The following is a 14,996-nucleotide window of genomic DNA, read 5'->3' as shown; positions in this document are numbered from 1 at the left end:
GTATCGGCTTTCTCCTCTCCTCAACAAGGAGGGTCGGGAGGGGGGGTGTAACCCCCAATAAAACAATTCAGTCTGCAAACTTTTAATTTGTTCTAACCTTGTCGGCAAATGGCATATAACCAACCCCTCCCACTCTCGCAAAAAATATGATGGCCCCTTTTGCTAACTTATTGGCAAATGTGATCCACCCCCTTCTCCCTAACTGAAAATAAGTCTACACACGCCCCTATTCGTATCTTTACTAACAAAGAGAATTAGGTGTTTGTGTTTCTTGCGTAAGGTACAAAGTACTCTCGCATTTGTAGTATATTCTTGAGACAACTATATAATATGGTACTGAAGGTATTATAGATAAAATGCAGACCAATAACCATACTAAGAACAGTATAGGCGCACGAGGGGGGGGGCATAGGAGCTGCAGCCCCCCTCCCCCCTCCCCCCCCCCTCCCCCCCCCCCCCCCCCCATTGTGAAATTATCAATAATCGGCCGGGCAGCGAGGAACACTGCTTGTAATTTTATATATCGTATTCCCTGCATTTTCATGACGGATTAACGTTTTTACTGTACATCAAGACTTTAAATTACTTACATTGCTCTCTTGCAAATCATAAAATGGGAAACTTGATATTCGTGACAACGTCGTTAGTCCCCTGGAGAAATTTGGCCAGTCAGAAACATGCTAGCCTGCAGAGGTGACATTGAATCTACTTTATATATAAATTATTTATTCCTCATTTATATTCATGATTCAATATTTTATTTTGTTGATGCATGATCATGATTAGTTTTATACAACTGCAAGGTCCAGAGTATTCGCAATTACTTTTGAAGGTTTTTTTCTCACGCTCACTTCTGTTTTATATGATCTTCGCGAGCTAATTCCTTGCAAGACAAGAGTGTCTTTCATGATTTATAAATACGTTAATCAACCCATTAAAGGAAGGCTAAACAGGAAGAAGAGAGAGAAACGACAGGCTAATAAGTACCCTTTGTAAAAAAATTGTGTTTCGCCATAAATCTCAAGAGGGTGACACCTTTTCGTTTCCATGACAACGATTTGGATTCGGCGTGTGTTCCCACGTGATCGATAGGTCGAGGCGATCCCCGCTTCAGACAAGTGATGTTCACCTAACTATATGCCCTTCACCTGGGTGAACATAATATCGACTGGCAAATAACACTTACATTAAGGAAATAGAAAGGTTGCCCCTCGAGCAAATAGTATACTAGCATCCTACGTCTTAACATCAAAACAATGAGATCAACAACAGCAACAAGGACACACCAACATTTCAAATCGAAATGTAGATCTCATATTTGGTTAAAGCATACTTCGGACATTGTATTTATATATATATATATATATATATATATACACCCTTTGTGACCACAGTGTCTCATATAACAGTGTAAACATGGTGCTTTTTACATTTAGTCAAGAAATTGTTCTCAATCCTCTCTGTGTTTACATGCAATTTCAATGCTTTGAGAATGTCTCAGGTCAACTATTTGACAACACTGTGGTGCATGCATTATTAGGTTCACTATGTGCCCACATTGTGTGGCATTAAACTCTCTCTGTACATACCCTTCGTGTGACCCGTAATATTTCTGCCAGCGTGTTTTTATCTAGCAATTAGTTATCTCGTCGGAATATATCTTTCTGGCGAAGGTGGATATCCTCAACAATATTTATTTCTGTCCATAATGTTCCTGGAATTCGTTTGGAAAGTAACCAGTATTCAATGATTCCTTTTCAGGTTGATGGATTGCACGAAAAAGGCAAAGCAATTAGGATAATGTGATATTTCTGATCAATCACACATCAAGAAATATCTATTGCTATATACAAGGTGTAGAACAAGTGCATTAAAAGAAGCCAACTGGAGCACTGACATTAATCAAAGCTGCACATGTAGTGTGTTTTAATCAGTTAATGTGTTTTATTTTCTCCCGTCGTTTAATTTCTCTCTTTGTATTGTACAACCGTTTTCATCTCGGTATTTTGCTTTAGAAAGTAAATTATTGTCCATCTATCTCATTATCTTGCCCTCTCCATCCTCCCTCCACCCTCTCTCTCTCTCTCTCTCTCTCTCTCATATCAAACATTGTATTCTCCCCATCAATACGTGGTACAATTAAGAGCCATAATTATTCTCAAATTCTCTATTTGTCATCGTGCCAACTATTCCATCATCTACATTATCTATCCCTTCTGCCCATCACAACAGTGAGCGAACGACTCCCGTGGTGATGGGGTTCATGTCTACTCATTGAAATTATGTAAACTAATACGGCCCTATTACTGATGAGTGATGACTATCAGCAAGCTAAAACTCCCCTCGGCTAATTATTCATATTCGAAAGCAATAGCGCAATGTTGCAATTTTCCTGGCCATCGTTCATAATGCAAGGCATGTACTGCAACATTGCAGTAATATCGTTGTTTTGTACGTTCATGTTGAACTAGCAAAATTGTGAAAATGTGTACACAAATCAGAGTCAATTTGATGTGGTGTCCGCTCGTAATGGTGAAATGATTATGTTAAGTGGTATTTAATAATGATCATATCACTCTGACAAATAAGAAAATCCAGGGGCCATTTTGTAGAAACGGGAGGAAGGGGAGCACGGGGGGGGGGGGGGGGGGGAGTCCCCGGCCTAGGCTACTGGCGAGAAAAAAATATGACAGGAACTAAAAGATGGAGAGGGGAAGGCAACAGTTAAAAGAAATTGAATTATTAAAGCTCGTTTCTCTTATCATTTTAATTGACTCTTTGTTTTGTTTTATTTATGCTTGCTTCGTGTTTGCTTGATGGAAAATAATCTCGTAATCCCTATCGACAAATTTAACCCAACGTCGAACTTGCTTTCACCCATTCTAGCAACTTTCTTGGCAACCCTTTCTACAATTCTGTGGGCTTAGAATTAGGTGAGGCTGCTACGTATCGTCCAAATGTATATGAACGGGCATGTTCGTTCCTCAATCTCTAGTCTTTCGCGTCATTTATTGATGTCTTCATGTTCAATTTGGTGCTACGGACCACATTTTAAATCGATTGACTTGTTTGTGCAAATCCTGCTGTGGCATTTTGCGATATAGATTTTGTATATTAAAACACTTGCATTGCCATTGGCGTCGACTCGAACTATTTATAAGTAGATATAAGCTTGACAATGGCCTTAGTTGAAGAAAAAAAATGAAATAACAAAGTTAAAGGGCGAATTTTTAAATATCACGACCGATCTAATTAGATACCACACGTACTGGCCGGATGTTTACAGAGGGCAATATTTCAACCGAAAATTTCGGTCAAGAATCAAAATATTTCCAGTTGTTATTGTTATATTTGGCGTTAGATATTTCGGCAAAACACATTTTCATACAATGAAATAAATGGAAACTGTTCTTTATTTCTTAAAGATTGAATTTAATTGAATAGAAACTTCATATAAATCTAGTCATCTAATTAGTCGAAATTGGAGTCGTGATTTTAGCCATGCCCGCCTAACGGTCAATAGTTAATGAGAAAGATGCCCGTTGCTGAAATCCCCATTGGTTTACGTGTACAATTTGTCTTTGTGTGAGCGCGGATACCATACAGTGCAGGTGTGTGTACGATTCCCGTATGATCGTAACATTTAGGCAAATTTCCAGCGAAGATTAACAAACAGTGTCACAGATTTTCTGTGATATTTTAACCAATCTTTACTCAAGAATAGGATAAGGCAAGATTTTGTGTGTGTGTGTGTGTGTGTGTGTGCGCGTGCGCGTGCGTGTGTACGTGTGTGTGTGTGTGTGTGTGAATATGATTATGTAATGATCACGTTACAAGAATGACTCTACGCGGTATTGATCAAGCATTGATCAAACATTTCACTCTAGATTTTTTTTATGACGACCAACTTTTCAGCCATGCCTCTCACAGCAGTCAATATATCTATACTGGCATATGATTATGAAAGGATCACGTGACAAGAATGACTCTACGCAGTATTGATCAAGCATTGATCAAACATTTCACTCTAGATTTTTTTTATGACGACCAACTTTTCATTACATCCCGATTTTCAGACGGGGTAACTGAAAACAAATGAATACATATTGAGACTGTAATCACACACTACCACGTCTGGCAACAAAATCTTCAAAAGATAATGAAAATGACTGCAGACGAATCGATGATCGACAAAAGGTTGGCCATTTGGGTAATGCCATTTTTTGGTCGGTGTGTTGTCGGTGTGGCTCGGTCTTGGCAGTGTGACCGGGGATTCACGGAAATCAATTTGAGATGGATGGAGCGCAGTTAGAAACTAGTCTGTAGGCACAGACTCTAATTTAACACTTTAACACAATTCCTAAAGCCTTGAGCAGAGGCTAGCTCTGTCAGTCTCTGCGGAGCCTGGCTAGCTATGTCCAGCTATGTCCGGAGCAGGTAAAGTACAAAGCCAATGCAGTATGCCATCAGCATAGTCTCACAGACGCTGTTAGGACTGACAAGGGTTAGTGTTTGCAAACTAGTTAGAAAAGGGATATGAGATGAAGTAAAAGACGACGCCCGAAGAACATCGATTTTATGTTACCAATGACATTTCGCGTGACATTGTAACATGGCCAACAGGCACTGACATCGTGTGCAGGTGGTGTGGGGGAGAGATTCTTTTATAAACACCGAAGATAACGGGATATTGAGAAGGGACAGAAAGAGTAATGGGGGGGGGGGGGAGAGAGAGAGAGAGAGAGAGATAGAATGAATTAGGAGGGGGTTAGAACAGGGAAACAGGAACATAAACAGTGTCAGACACAAGACAGTGTAAAGGATACTACGAAGGAAATGCCATTCAGTCTCAAGTGTCAGAAGCGTCTCGCTGGAGAATTTAGGAGGGTAAATGTTTTAAGGTGACTGGAGAAGTGGTTGAGCAATTTTGTACTGCATCTTTTACGAGAGGATTCGGGTTCGATCATTGCTCAGTGTTTACATCCTTAGACAAGCAGTTCTACCCACATTTACATTTATCCCTCTCGATCCAGGTTTTTCAAATGGATACGTGGCAATGCTTGTGTAATAGCGATTGCAGGGCCCAAAGGAAGAAAAATTATTAATACTGATGTGGTAACCCTCGGTAATTAACACCAAATCATTATCAATTATTGTTTTAATACCTCAACATCTACTTATGATCAATGTTTGAACATCAATAGCATATTTCATCGACTTTGCAACACGTGTTGCCGTTTTTGTATTTTTTTCGGGGGGCGGGGACGTTTTGTTTTTGTTTGTTCTTTTTCTTCTTTAATTAGAGCACTGGATGACATGACGAAAAAATACACCCAAAATTAGTAAGAGATACGCGAGAAATCGAATATAGCTTAGCCGCAGGCACGGAAAGCGCAAAAATAGATTTTCCTCCACTTTTATTTTTAACAGACAAATCACGTGTGAGTACCTGCATGTAGTCCTGTACTGTAAACAAACGTTAAATTAATGGATGTGCGGGCTGAGGCGACTTTCGGTGCCAGACAAGGCAACATTTTCATATAAATTTGTAAAGAATCAAAGCAAGGATTCGTTTTTAATGGCGTCCCGCTTTCGACGCCATTATAAAGGACGCGTACATTCACGAATACACAAATATTACATGCTCCGGCGTTCAATAGAGCAAAAATTATGAACCGACAAATGTATATCTCCCGAATGGTGTATGTTTCACTGAGACCACAGGCCAATAATGAAAAATAATGGCACAGTGGAATTCTGAATTTGGAGGAGAATATATTGAACACTGAAATGCATGCAATATTTGCCTGTGCTCTTTCCCCCTTTTCATTTAGCGGTTTAAGAATGTCATATGTAAATGAAGCTGATATAAGTATTTTTTAAAAAAAACTATTACTCTAACTGTCAACATGTATTTATCCTCAGTATTGGTGGGTATTCTTTCTTTTCTTCTTCTCTCTTTGAAAGAGAAAATGAAATGAGCAACTTGTTGGAAAGGTTTCAGCTATCTCTAAAGGGACACGAAGTGTCAGCGTGGTGATCACGACACCTATGGGTTAGTGCTGCATGTTGCATCGGCGATTGGTGTTAACCATTGTTAATTGGAATGCTATCTAATATCATGCTTGTACATAAACATAGATGTCTAACGACTTTTTATCATCCCCCGCCGACAGAGTGGTCTAAGGCTCATTACAATGGCAATCTTATGGCGCCTCTGGCTAGCGGAGGCTGGGTTGTTTATTGCGCTCAGAATACCGAGTCATAAAAACCATTTACATTATTATAATGATAATAGGGCTAAATGGAATTGGAACAATTACGTTTCCATACTAGAATGTATACATGGCGCTATATGTGCAGTGGCGGGACATATACTTTTTATAGTTGAATATAATAATACTAATGACGATGTAAGGCTTATATAGCGCATAATATAATGTTCGAGCTCTATGCGATTAACAAATAATGAGAAAAAATAATAAGGTATAATTACATAGATTGACTAGCTTCTTAAATAGTCATAGGAAAAAAACAATAGGAAAACTTTAGAGTCACACATAAAGTTAATACAACAAAACAAAGACAAAAAATACGAGGTCGTTTGTTGGAATCCTATCTTGATGCAAATATTGTAGTTGGATGATGGATACCGATATCAACGACAAAGCAGTGAAATAAGGGAACAATCTTTAAAAAATAAAAGAAAGTGGAAAATGTAAAGTAGATTTAGGGAGGTAGCTTGAAACAAGTTGGACACAGGCAGAATAATTTGGATGTGATGACGAGAGAGGTAAGTCAAATTTGAAAAATAGAAATATCCAGTGCCCGCATCCGTAATCCATTTTTATAATGAAAGAGTTTCCTGACCACAAATCTTGAATAATTCATTAAATCTTTGACACATAAATTTCATGAATATAAAGCAAAAGGATCACTTTCAGGTTGAATCTATTTTTCAAAGTATCGGATTTTCTTCAACCTTTGACTTGCATGTACTTGCAGTTGTATGGAGGCGTTAGTTTTGTGGTTGAATTGTGACGCAACCCTTCCAGGAATACGTTTCCCCACATCATCCGTGGGGGTGCAAAGAATGAGACAGATGAAAGGAACTATCTGCTACCTCTCTTCAATTGGCGTAGCCAAATCGTTTGGAGTGGGGGGGGGGGGGGTAACAAGGGGAAACGAACCTTCTACATTAACATATATTTAGATAGTTTTTAGCTGCTTTACCAATTCTGTTTCTGTTGGGGCACTCTTGGCTCTTGACTCTCTTTCGAAAAGTCCTTGGTTCGATACTCACTCGGTCCTTACATCCTTGGGCAAGGTTTTTTTCTGAAATTATTTTGTCCCTCTCGACTCAGTTGTGAAATGGCTACTTGGCAATGCTGGTGTAATAATGATAACTGTAGGGCCCACAGGAAGAGCAGTGTTAATATTGACGTGGGTGTCCTGGGGAAATAAGACCCAATTATCATAAATTATTAATATTATATTGAACCCGAGATTGGAAACGTATTCCCTTGGGTCCTCTCCTGGCCCACGCCTCCTCATTTTTAAAAGTTGACGGTTCTCTTGGTGTGGTTTTGTCTTTCAGTATTTCATCGCGCTTCTTTCCGACGTTGATTAATTATTTGGTGCTGCATAATAACTTGAATATCTGCTATAAATTAAGATAGGCTGTTGCCTGATGGAAACCAAATTACTTTTTGATCGAACTGATAGATTAATCAATCAAAGTGCTTGGGTTGCACTACGAAAAAGTAAAACGAATATGGATTTCGACATTACAGCCCACCATGATTTTCTGATAGTGTCCCTGTCCAATTCTTGAGATCAGATATGGAGTTATCGACTAACATCATCTCCGGCATCGTAATTAAACATAAATACCAAAGTTCTACCTCTCACGAACAAATATTAGAATCATATCAACTAAGATTACCACTGGGCCTTACAAGTTTGCCCTTTGGGATTAGAAGGTTATCAGTGTCGGATCTATGGGAGGGAAGGGGGCACATGCCCCGATGAAAACTCGGTCTGGCATACCTGAAGAAAGTACCCCCCCCCCCCTCCCCCCCCCAAAAAAAAGGGTGCTCTTGTGCCCCTACCGCACAAATGTAAGATTGAAAAGGCTTCTGGAAAAGAGAAAACCATTGCATATTCATTTGTTTATTATTTTCACTTGTCAGGATTGTTCTGAGTTGTGACCCCTACCCCCCCCCCCCCCCCCCCCACCCACAAAGAATCCTGGATTCGCCACTTTTCATTTTGTTGTCTTGGATAGCTGGGCATTCTACGGAATGATTATGGCGGTGGGGGGGGGGGGGGGGGGGGGGGGGTAGCAATAGTGGCATAACCAAACGAACCATGTCGTCACAGAGATATATCGATTTGACACACTGATAATGGAGGTGGAGTGAATATTGTATTAAGGGGAGATGGGCAGGGGTGAAATGATTGAAAATCGTGAAAACCCGTTCATGCCAGAGTTGCTTGGGTAGCGACTCGAGTTTTTATTTTGAAGGTTGGGCAAATCTTTTCTCTATGCTAATCTTCTCTATACGTGCAAGGTTAGAACAGACTCCTATGTTTTCTAGAAATGTTGCTTTAATCTCTTATGTTCTAATTACACTCATCCTAACCCCTTCTTTCATTTAAATATTGGTTCAGTTAACTACAGTTAAATGGCCCATAAGAATACCATAAGGAAGTAATTATTTATTGCAAAATATTGTTAACCATAGCAACTAATATTTAAAAATGGGAATTTTCAATATAAAAGCAAAAGCATTATAACAGTAGTTCGGAAGAAAATACTCTTTTCTAATATGGCGTGTGTCAAATGCCTGCGAGAGGAAACAAAAATCCAAAGCTATATAGCGACAATCGATCTGAGTGATACATAGTCGAAAGTATTACTCTGAACCAAAGGAAAGTATCACTTAAATCACTCTGAAGACATGAACCACTACTAAGACCAGAAACAAAGCCCATTGCTCTTTATTTCTCTCGTCGTCGACTTAGTTTTCAAGCTTGCTACTAGTTTTATCCTCCTCCTCATGTTTTTTCACACGAGGAGCGTCGTTAAACTCAAGTGATGAAGAAAACGAACATGATCATGTGGATTTCCCGGGCGGGTGTGAATTTAAAGCATTCGATCAGAGAAAAACATATCACAATGCGAGGTCACCAAAAACTATGTTGTATTAAAGAGATTTGTTGCTCAGGAAGAACGTGATGCAATTAATTTGGTATCGGACCCATCGACCAGTTTGACTAGCCTGCGACTATTTTACACATAATTTTTGTAAAAAGAACCCACGTAGCTCAATAAAAAGCCCAAATTACAAAAGAAATAACAAACTGAAAATACGAGTGAAATGAATCTTTTGAAAAAAAATGTAATGACTAATAAAGGTTGGCAATTGAGGATAGTCTGGATTTAGGAATAGTCAGTACAGACTTTTCTCAGAGATTGGTCGAATATTAAGAAATGGTTTATATATTTTAAGGGTTTGTTCAGATATTAAGGTGCAATATGATCCAGGATTTTTGAGAGGTACACACTGATCTTTAATTTATTTAAAATAAAAAAAAACATTAAAAGCGAAATAATATTTTAAGGCGTCTTATTCAGGTGTGCATAGTACAAATCCTGTATAGAGTATAATTACAAGCCAAATCTATTATTTAAAGTACGATGTTAGGGGCCGTGAACCCCAGTCGTCTGTGACGGTATTTTGCCCATATATTTGCCAAGTACATGACTTGTATACAAAACGAAATAGGGCTAGGCATGAGTTCATCTTTCGAGGGGCCAATAAACGGCTTGCAATTAATTTGATCATCCTAATTTGTTTTCCATACTTATTAGATGTATGATTAGGATGCATGGCATTTCACACGTTTAGTGGGTAAAGCCGTGTCTATACTGTCCAATAGAAATATAATTGCGAAAGCGCCTTATCTCGTGGGGAATTCGGGGCGTTTGGGTTTCTCCTTTAATATTCTAAGTAAGTTTTAGAAAACGTCGTTTCCACTATTTTTTTGTAACTGGTAAAATGGAGTTTGATAAAGTGGCATAGTCAGAATATGGTGGATACGCCTCCACCCCCCCCCCCCCCCCTCGAGGAGGCAAATTTGAGTTTTCTCTTAACGAGATAACGTGTTGAGAGTCTAGGCTACGCGAGCAGTCAAAATAGCCCGGGAAAATAGTTCATACACTGCACAATCCAAACGCAGGCATTTTCATTTGAGATGGCTAAAAAATATAGATATACTCGGTGATTAATGAGTAATGTGTAATGTGTAATTTAAAGTTTGAAGTTTGTTCAGTTCATTTATGCTTGATGTTACAGTATATACTTTGTAACCATATGCTGTGAAAAAAAGAATGTCAATGTATTTGGACAATAAAAACATAATAAATAAAAAAAAAAACATAAATAATCAATCAATCAAAAGAATGCTTTATCACAGCGTTGATTTTTTAATTAAAACACCGGTTAAATCTTCGATTGCCTTTTCAACAATACATTTTCCATATACTGTTCGGTGTTTTGTGGTGTTTACATCGTTCTGAGGCACTCAAGATAAACAAATTAGTTATTATACAGTAGGCTTGCGGGTGCAACATGTGAGAGAGAGAGAGGATAGAGGAGTCCGGTCATGTATTTTTCCCCGACGTCCGCACCCCGGTTACTTAAGCTCAAGCACGCCAGCTTTTCTCCACTCCTGACGACGGACAGTCAACCTGTTCGAAACGTCGAGCAACTCCCGCCACTCATCCTCTCCAAGCGCTATAGTTCTCCTTAGAACTATAAGCTAAGAAAGATAACCAACAGTCTTTTTCAAGACTACACAAACAGTCCTTTTCAGGACTACACACCCCAAGAAAGATTACCGAGAATCCTTTTCAGGACTCCTCAATCCCCTCTCTCTCACACACATGGTGCACCCGCAAGCCTACTGTATATCTAATTATCTACATCACCATGCAAGCCGACACTTACAAGCAGCATCTAAATTAGTTATTCTTAACATCTTTCTAAATGAAAAAAATATATATATTTAAAAAGAGGCAACCTGTTTTGGATGGGGCCTGGTGTTTAATAATATAAAGAAGATGCAAAAGATGAGGTTGTGGTTATTGTAGAGGAGCAGTTGAAATTGGTTTTTGAGCGGGGCACAGGAAGCACGTCAGAAGTGCAAATATTATTGCACTGGTATCAGATTCATGGCCGAACTAAATTAAGAGATGAATAAGTACTTGCTGAGAGACACGGAGAGAGGAAAAGAGAGGTTGAGAAGGAGAAATAGGGATGGAGAGAGAGAGGGAGAGAGAGACAGACAGACAGACAGACAGACATAGACAAGGGAGAGTGAGTTATTGGGGATTTATGTGCGTGTGTTTGTGTAAGTGTGTAAGAATGAGATTAGAAAGAGAGAGAGAGAGAGAGAGAGAGAGGGAGAGGGAGAGGGAGAGGGGAAGCGAAGAGGGGGGGGGGTGTAGTACGATGTACAAGTGTTTGAAATTCCAGCCAAACATAAGAATTGCTTGATCAACGAAAGAAGGAAAAAAAACGAATGCTGAATTAAAGTATCGAGGATCGGAGTAAACTCGTCACAGGTAAAGGGAACTCGACAGTGCAACCAAACAACAATTTTACATTATGAAACTTTACGTAGCACAATAAACACAATGTTGAGCTATCAGAACAATGAAAAAAACAGCCGCAGATACAGAAAGAAGGAGTTATTAGGCTGAATCTTTGTTTAACCGAATTCGATGGCAGTTGCGTCGACTTTTACATCCATGGCTGTAGTGATGTTTGGTGTGCATGTAACTTGATAATGACACTTCAAATTTCTGTCTCTTTTCTTTATTTGAGTCGTCATAGGGGACTTAATCGTCAATCGTCCAGCCGATTTTTATGAGTATGTTGGGAATAGATAAATAAAGTTAAGATGTGTCAGGTAAAGTGTAATCTTTATAAAGTGATTTTTTTTTTTGGTGGTAATAGCGTCTCTCTAAATGCGATGAATACCGGCCGACGCTCAATAAATAATATAGTAGGTGGTTACGGCATGGTCTTCTGAAAATGTTTTATTATTTAATTTGAAGAATTTACATGCCCCACCTTCCAAAGTAACAATAGTGTTTCACCGTGTAGCATTAGGTCTCCATATACCCCATCCAGTGGCTTACGCAGGATTTTTTTCAAGGGGGGTTTTAAAATCAAAAGGGGGGGGTTTCCAAAGAAAACATACATAAAACATACACATAAAAAAAAAATCGAGGGGGGGGGGGTTTAACCCCAAAACCACCCCCTGCGTACGCGCCTGACCCCATCCATAACTACAAGGTGATACATTTTTGATTGAGTTATGGAAATAAAGTTATTTGAATTGAATTGATTACTTTCCTCAAATTTTGTTTCAACGATTGCTACATCAATATTGCTCAAGACCTATTGAAGAATTTGTTTTTAATTGTTTTAGACAGGGGATGGCATACATATAACTTTTTCAAAGAATGGTAGCTGTTCACTCATGCTGCACTTTATGTGCAATGTGATTTAGCACACGGGCAGCAAAATGATATATCTATTTAATATTTGTTAAGAGCTGGTCAATTATCAGTAATCAACGACAGAACGTACCTGAAATGTTTAAACAATCAATCAATTAGAAAACTATTATACAGTAAGTTACAGAACTGAATCCATCGTTGTTAATCAAACTTCACAATTATTTCAATCTAATATAGCACGAAAATGAAATTTATGATAGACTGGATATGATACTAAAACTTGTTCATTTTGTTACATCAACAAAGCTTGTCTAGCTCATTTTTATTTCTATCTATATGAGATCAGATTCTATACAGTTTCGATTTCACTCACTAGTATTCGTTTTTTTTTTAAAGATATTATTCGACTGCAGCACCTGCTATGGTATGTTATTAAAGTCCCCCTATCGTCACCGAAGAGTGAACATTGAGGAAAGGTCACGGGCATGTAGATGTCAGAGGTGTTTATCTATTGCAAGAAGATTGGCCCATGTCCTACGTCTGATTGTATATCCTATGTGGATCCAAAAGTGGAGAGAGGTGGAAACGCCCTTTGAGAGAAACAACATTGGAAAAAATGATACTACGGGGATACCCCACCCTCTTGGACCTGTGGACAATTGGAAGACTGGCGGGATTTCTATGGGAAAACAATTTTACGAAACATAGAGATTTTATTTATTTCCTAACTTGTAAACTATTTGCTCGGTTTTAGCTGTATTAAAACAGGGTTTATAAATATGTTTTGCTTGTAGTTATAGGCTTGGCACCTTTAAGTTTTAGTGTATTTTATGTGACGAGGTGCCTGGAATTACTGATACTGTATTGGATTCGACCGAGTTTTTTCTCAAGCCAAACAAAAATCCATTCCTGATTGAACTTGAGATAGCTCGCTCTATCACATCGGACAATACACGGCTCCAGACAATAAGAATTCTAGTAATTCACTTCATTCAATTGTCTCTCATCATGATTTTCCCCCTTATTCTTTGCCTCAAATAGAATCACATTGTTATCAACAATGGCATCCAGTAATGTTATTTTGTAAACGAAACAACGAGGGAAAATATAAAGGCCCCCCTCCCCCCCCCCCCCCCCCCGCCGTTCTGATTGATGATTTACAAAAGAACATTGCGTGAGTCAAGTCTTCAACTTTATAATCGAGTTCAAAATTAATCCTATCAACTTTTACGATGCCCCTTTTAATTTGTACTGGCTGTACGCGCGTGACTGTACGTTACGTGGTTTATTGGAGGGGCCAGTCAAAAAGTGCAGGGATATTTATAACAACAATGTGATGACTGAGTTAGTGTAGAGAGAGAATATAGAAAGGACCCTAAAAGGGGAACTTTTTTAAAATCGGAAGTTCACATGAATATAAGATGGTTAGGAACTTAAGATCGACTTCCTCAGAGACACGAACTTCTGACAGATGTTTCAATCATCACGCAATCCAGAAAAAAAAATAGTGATAAAATAGGAGCAAAAGTGATGAAGATTTAACTTCATAATGACCCCGTAAAATGCAAAGTTCAAATCGGGTTTTACTCCTCTGTAGATGATGGATGTTGGTGGTTCAAATTAGATTATTGAGATGCTGAACAGATGAGAACAAGTTTTCGTCACAAAATGGATTAATAAATATATGAATAATATAATTATACCAGAATTGAGACCAATTAAATTGTATCAATATAAGGATCGCTGGTCATGTACCTATGTTTATGTCCGTTAGGGGGAGGGGGGGGGGGATGCTCGAAGATCACACTTTTTTAACGAAATAATTGACATCCATAATTATGGACCACACATCGCTCATTTTTAAGCATCCCTTGCTTTATAAAATAGATGACGGCGCGCTCTGCCTAAAATATTATGAACAAGAGTAATTTTTTGTTGAAGATAATAATATTTTAAAGAATCAAAATAGAATCGATATCACATCTTTTAAAGTTTAGTCACTTACAGACTTAATGTCATCAGAACCAGCATGATCGAGAGCGTTTCGTGGGCTCCCGCTAAACCATGAATGAACTAGATAACAGGTCCGTGGTTTAAATAACGAAGACAAAAACGGGCAATCTTTGAGATAATGATTGGTTTCCTGAACTGATCGGGCTTGATGACAGGTTCACCTGTGCCATTTAGCACTAACGATCATAGCGTATTGAGATGGACAGTCAGTGTGACATGCGTACGCGACCGCAGGTTCAATCATGGAACTAAAATACAATGTATACGATGTCTACATGGTAGGGAACTATTTAAGGCCTGATGAAATGACTGACCAAGAAAGAGCAACTTTCGATGATGTAACTACTTCTCTCAACCAGCTATGCTAGCGATAATAATGCACTGAACCTGAATCGTCTGCACTATTCTCAGCTGTAAACTGGGTACAGAGGCATATAGCAGGTCTAAC

Source organism: Strongylocentrotus purpuratus, unplaced genomic scaffold, assembly GCF_000002235.5.
Source record: "Strongylocentrotus purpuratus isolate Spur 01 unplaced genomic scaffold, Spur_5.0 spur5_scaffold_6, whole genome shotgun sequence".
Classification (NCBI taxonomy): Eukaryota; Metazoa; Echinodermata; class Echinoidea; order Camarodonta; family Strongylocentrotidae; genus Strongylocentrotus; species Strongylocentrotus purpuratus.
Note: the sequence above shows the minus strand (reverse complement) of the source record.